The following is a 6,317-nucleotide window of genomic DNA, read 5'->3' on the forward strand; positions in this document are numbered from 1 at the left end:
CGGCATAATGGCCATCGGCAAAAAAGTCGGCGTCCATCCGAAGAAGGTCCTCAATCATTTCTTCGGCTATAGGCGTAACCTTCGTGTTAATCCTGTCAACACCAACTCTTCGACGTTGTACCTTTTGATGAACTTTTGCGACAACTTGGGTAAGGTCAAGATTTGTGTGGCAGATCTGGAGCATGATAAGAGCAAATGCGGCGCCACTACCGGTTGAGCTTTGACAAAATCATGGATCTGCGAGCATCCTTGAATCTTTCCATCAATTCGGGGAGAGTTTTTGGTTGGACGTTCCGAGGAAACATGGAGTTGTAAACCATGGACAAGGTCTTGGTACGAAGTCAAGGAAATCGCGAGTTTGAGAGGTGCGATCTTGGAATCTGACAATTTGTCGGGTCCTCTCTGGGGTAGCCCAAAACAAAGAACCACGGTCCAGGGAAAGGTTAACAAGGAGGTTCGTCCTAGCATTTACCCTCTCTTCCTCGGCGGCGACATCGGTAAAGGAACCTATCAAAACAACGAAGGGGAAACCTTTAAGAGACATAGCATGAGGATGAAAGATATCGGAGGATGAAGCAAGCATACCCGACATATCTGCCTTGGCTTCATTCATTAATTCGAGCATGAAATTCTCTCGAGTGGTTGCCTTTTCAGCCTCGGAAGCAGCAATTTCCTTAGCAGCCATGGCCTCGCGAGCTTGCTGAAGAGCAACTTTTCGGCTTGAGATGACTTACGAGATTGCTCCATCATCACAAGTGTTTGCTTCTTCGCATCTGAAGCTGCTGTCGAAGCTCATCCAGTTCTTGCGACAAGGTATCGTCGACAGGTGCGATATCGACAAAAGTTCTCCTCGCGCGAGAAGAAGAAGGCGAAACATCGGAAGGAGCGGAAGATGGAGTATAGTTATCAAATATCAACTGAAATTTAAACAAGACAACATCAAACAACAAGCAAAGATAGAGTTTTCATTGATCTCTCGGAATAATTACAAAGGCATTACGGTGGAGCTAAGGAAGTACGTGTCGCCAAATGGCTACTTTGGCGACAAGAGCAAAAGAAACATAGAAAGAAAAATAAATAGGCATGCAACTAGACCTCCGGCCTTGATGAGCTAGGAGTCGACGCTGGCTTGATCCGAGATAGGCCAAGATCTTCTTCGTGTTGGGCTTGGCTGCCTTAATCAACGACCTCCATCTTGATTGCTCTATCTGCTCGGTGTCGCCAACTTTCGTCCAATCAACGGCTTTGTTGATCGGCAACCAAAGCGACAGTGCTTTCGACAGCAATTTTCATATTTTCTTGGCGCATCTTCAGTCCAAGGTCTTCGGTGTATTGAACATCTTGGCAAGGTTGAGGAAAGTCGCAGGCTCCTCTTTCTTCGGGAAGAAGTAGGGGAACAATGCCGACAACAACTGCGCTAGCATTCGACACACCTTCACGAATCTCGGATCCATGAAGCTCCAGGATAGGAAAGTGCGTCAAGGACGGGGGTCATTGACGGGATTCGTCGAGATCAAAATCCTGGTTTGTTTGGGCTGTCAAGGAAACAAAGCATTAGTGAAAAGACAAGAAACAACGATTCTCATAAAAATAGAAGGGATCAGCAAAATTGCGAAAGTGCGGCGACTCTGAGTTTTCAGGCGCTTGAGGATTCCTTCTTCCACGAGAAGCTTGCGCAGCTTTGTGCTCATCCAAGGCAGCTGTAGCATCCTCAAGTTTTTACGGTTCCTCGACACGGCAGCTTTCGCCTTGGCTTCATCGGCTTCGGCCTTGGCTTTGCTAGCAGCGAGTTCGGCTTTCTTGCGAGCCGCCTCACTTTGCTCAAGTTTTCGAGCAAGTGCGTTGGCGCGTTCGTTGGCCTCTGCAAGTTTCTCTGTCGAGATATGGACAAGAGAGAGAAGAAAGATCAAAATCGCGAAAAGCAACGGGAGTAAAAAATCGAGGAAAAACAGCAAGTATAAAAGTCGTTACCTTCGGCTCTATTAGCATATTCACGGTATCCAATAAATTGGGAACCGATGCGGAGAAGATCTTTGATCATAGGCTGTTCAAGGTGAACACAGCAAGAGAAACATCGGCATGAAAAAGAGAAAAGGTGTGAAAAAACAAAATAAGGAAAATATAGATGTCGACAAGCTTACATCATCTAAGAGCGAGTCGAACCTGCCCAACCGAGGGGCAGGTTCAACAATCTTTTTAACCCTTGTCCTTTTTGGTGAAGGAGCAAGGGGGCTTGATGGTGGAGTAGTGGTGACGACGTTTTGTTGAGGAGGCGAGGTTTCTTCTCCTTCAACTAGCGTGTCTGAAGCAAGTACGGACGTGACGTGCTTGTCCGAGGAGCCACGTCGGTAGTTGGTACTTCTTCCTCGTCATCACCGTTGATCAAAAAATCGGCAGCATAAAAAGCAAGACAAGATAAATATTTCGAGTAAAAAAAAAAAAAAAAAAAAGGGAGAAATAAAGACGACTTACGAGTGACGAGGGATTCAACATAAGGATCGTAAGCTGCCTTCGGATGAGAAGGAACAACTTCTTCAGCCTTAGAGGTGCCGAGAATCCTCGGCATCGGTCCTTTTCCTTTTGTTCCTTGGAGAAACAGCGGGGAGGAAGGGATTGCGTCGACTCACGGCTTCAGACTCAACTTCTTTTTCGTGAGAAGCCGCAGATTTGTGAGAACCCGCGACTTCACTTTCAGGAATAGAAGAACCTTGAGTATCTTCGGCAACGATGGCCTGTTCTTCGACTTCTCCACCCTCCGGAAGAGGAGGAAGGGAGGTCATAGTAGGATGGTTCTGTAAAAATAGTGACCAAAGGAAAATTAAAGAAATGACAATACAACGAGATGCAGAGAGAAAGTGCGGAACAAGATAAAAACTCGGGAAGACAAAATACCTCGGGAGTGGATTGGCGGAGCTGTACGGCTCCACGCGACAAGAGGAAGGAATTGGATCTTTGCCCGAGCGAGAAAGTCTTCGAATCAACTTCTCCAAGTCCTTGGTGGAAAGATCACGGAGATTACATTGGCGTCATTTTTACCAGAATACGTCCAAAGGGGATTTTTGCGAGCACGAAGAGGCTGCACTCTAATCCTAAGGAAGTAGGCGGTGATTTGAACACCGAGACAGCTCTTTGCCTCGAGTGTTTTGAAGGCGACGAATACGAGACATGAGTGCCTCTGTCGCCTTTTTCTCTTCCTCGGAAGCTTCGGCATCCCGGGAGCGGCGGCGCTGGATTACGGCACTTGGTCGAAAGGAATTATGTTGTGTTCAACGGAGTTGGCGCTTTCTTCGTGAATGTAGAGCCACTTTTTTCGCCATCCTTGGACAGAATCAGGAAATTTGACGTCGAAATAATTGACATCAGTACGAACACAGATAACAACGCCACCTATGTTATAAGTGACGTTGTGGGAGCCATTGCGGCGGAGGCAGAAAATGCGTTTCCACAGAGCCCAATTGGGAGGGATTCCGAGGAAGCATTCGCAAAGTGTGATGAAAATAGAAATGTGAAGGATGGAATTGGGGGTCAACTGGTGCAGTTGAATCCCATAAACGAAAAGAAGGCCGCGGAGGAAATCGTGAATTGGGGTCGAAAGGCCGCGGATGAGGTGATCAACAAAACTAACCCGGTACTCCATTGGAGGCTTGGGGTAGCTTTCTTATTTGGGAAAGCGGATGGCGTCCTCCTTCTTCATGAGGCCAAGCCTCTTCAGCATGTTGGTGTCCTGGTTGGAGATTTTGGATCTCTCCAACTCAAGATCCTCGGCTGCCATCTTGGATTCCGAGATCTTGTGGCGAGTGAGTCGCGTGCGCGGTGGCATCAACGGCAATGGGCAGAGCAATGCTCGTGAGTGCGGATGATTAGAGAGAGTTGGGCGCAGGGGAAGCTTTTGCGAAGAGGAACAGATGAGCGGCGCAAGCGAGGGCATGAACGGAGGTTGAAGAAAGGTTTATATAAGAATCGGGTGAAGCAGTGCGCCGTTGGATGAAGAAATCGTGTGGTGAAAAAAGATCTTCTAGATACAAGGGTAAAAAGGTATTTTTACTGAGATAGGCGTTACTGTACGTGCGCCAGAAAAAGCGGAGGACGTGTGTCCCCCACTTGCACGACGTGTCAACACGGTGGAAACAATGGACCCACAAGGCAGAAAAATCAAGATTATAAACAGAGATGAAGCAATTTTGTTTAAGGGAAGCATGTCGACAAGAAAAATAAAAGAAGATTGGCGACAGGAGGAATTATTAAATACTTCGGGAGCCTTTGATCAAATACAAGTTTTTGCCCAAATGCTCGGGGGCTACTTCGATAAAAAGTAAAATTTCGAGTATGGCAATATAGAAATTGCGGGAGCCTACAACCAAGCACAAGTCCTTGGCTGTAGCCTCGGGGGCTACTCCCATCGGGAGCGCTGTTCGCGCACCCGAGAGATAAAAAAGAAGAGAGAGATCATATTGGGAAATAACGACAATATAGCGACAAGGTGGACTAAAATGTCGAGCCTACAACCAAGCACAAGTTCTTGGTTGTAGCCTCGGGGGCTACTCCCATCGGGAACGCTGTTCGCGTACCCGATGAAGTTCAAAAATAAAAGATAGAAAAGCAAGAGAGTATATTTCGAGTTGTAATTAACTCTACATATACTCCCATCGGGAGAACAATATAAGTCATATTTGACTCGATAAAATGTGCCATTCCAACAGCCGAAAATGCACTCGACAATATATTCTCAGAACGCCAAAGTTGCGATCAATTTCTGAATGCCGCAAAATTTGCGAAGGTAAGACCCCAGATCCGTTCTGCTGGGCGTGGCATCGCCAAAGACTGCGCTCTGCTGCTTTTATCCGTATCAACAGATACGAAGAAAAATCCTAACGGACGCGTTAGGTACCCGATAAATTTGACTGGAACTCGACAGAATGGTAAGACCTTAAGCGGCACCTGTCGACGTTTACACCAGTATCCCGAGATCATGTCCAGGGACGTGATCTTGAAGTAGGTTTTTGCGGATTGCCACCGGAGCGATTAACTAGTACACGATCCGTCGATGAACTAGCCCCAACTACCATTATCCCTGTACAATATAGAATTTTATATGAAGAAGTATAAAAAGGTTAAAGCTTTTGAATAAAAATAAACGGTGGAGATTTTCCACGACTCTACGATTCAAGCAAAATCTCGGAGACTCGACATAGGCATCCCAAATGGGCCTGCCGAAGATAGTACCCGGGGTTTACTGAAGGCCCACTACCCGAAGAATAAGAAGATTCGGGAGCCCAAGATATATCAAGGAAAGTCAAGAGTTGTAATAGGAAGTGTTATCTGTAATCTGGCGGGATGAGTTAGAAACCGTCCCGGACTCTGTAATTTGTACTACATGAATCCCTCGGCTCCACCTCCTATATAAAGGGGGAGTCGAGGGACGAGGAGATCATCGAATCATTGTCTACAAACCCTAGTTTTCATAATCGTCGAGTACTTCTCGGCTGAAACCTTCGAGATCTACTTACCCTCTACTTCCAACTAAACCCTAGCCTACAATCCATAGGCATTGACAAGTTGATACCTTGTCAATAAGAAGGTGGACTCTTTAGCTCTCACGAAGATGAGCACCGACTTGAGCAGCTGGAAGAACCGGCTGAAGAGAAAGATCGAGGCCGGTGAAAGCTAGGAGAGGATAAGTAGCAAAGACCCGTCGATCTCCTTAGAAGACTTTAATGCATTCAAGTCTTACTTACAGACTGACATTGTTAAAAAATGGACCGCCTGGGGGAAGAAAATGCGGGACTTGAACTTAGGGACCCACCATTGCGGAAGCGGCGGTTACCGAGGAAAACAGCCCACTTGGGACAAGGAGGATGCCGAGATGGTACGTCTGGGGAAAGAAAACCCCTGGCACAAAATCCAGGATGTACAGGCTAGGAACTTTGTCCGGTCCCGCTACTACTTAGACTGGAAGACGGGGGAATTTATTACGGATCACCAAGACGTGAGGGATTTCGAGAAGTACCTGGTAAGGATAGTTCTATATTATTTCGCTCATCTTATTAGGCAATGAAGCCAAATGGGCTAACCTTAAGTTCCTTTGTCTGGAGGATGAAGAGTTGACGAAGGCTGGCCCGTCGTCCCAGGGGTCGACGGAACCGTGGGACACGCCTTTCAACAGGGCGACGAACAAATACAAGGAGAGGGAGCTGGACAAGCCACCGACGTCGGGTGGCCGTGTGTCCGGCTTTGGCACAAGTATGAAGCTATCCGAGTACTACGGATCGGATGCCAAGACGAGAAAGCTGGAGAGGAGGTCGTCGGCTAAGGATAAA

Source organism: Lolium perenne, chromosome 5 (genome assembly GCF_019359855.2).
Source record: "Lolium perenne isolate Kyuss_39 chromosome 5, Kyuss_2.0, whole genome shotgun sequence".
NCBI classification, from domain to species: Eukaryota; Viridiplantae; Streptophyta; class Magnoliopsida; order Poales; family Poaceae; genus Lolium; species Lolium perenne.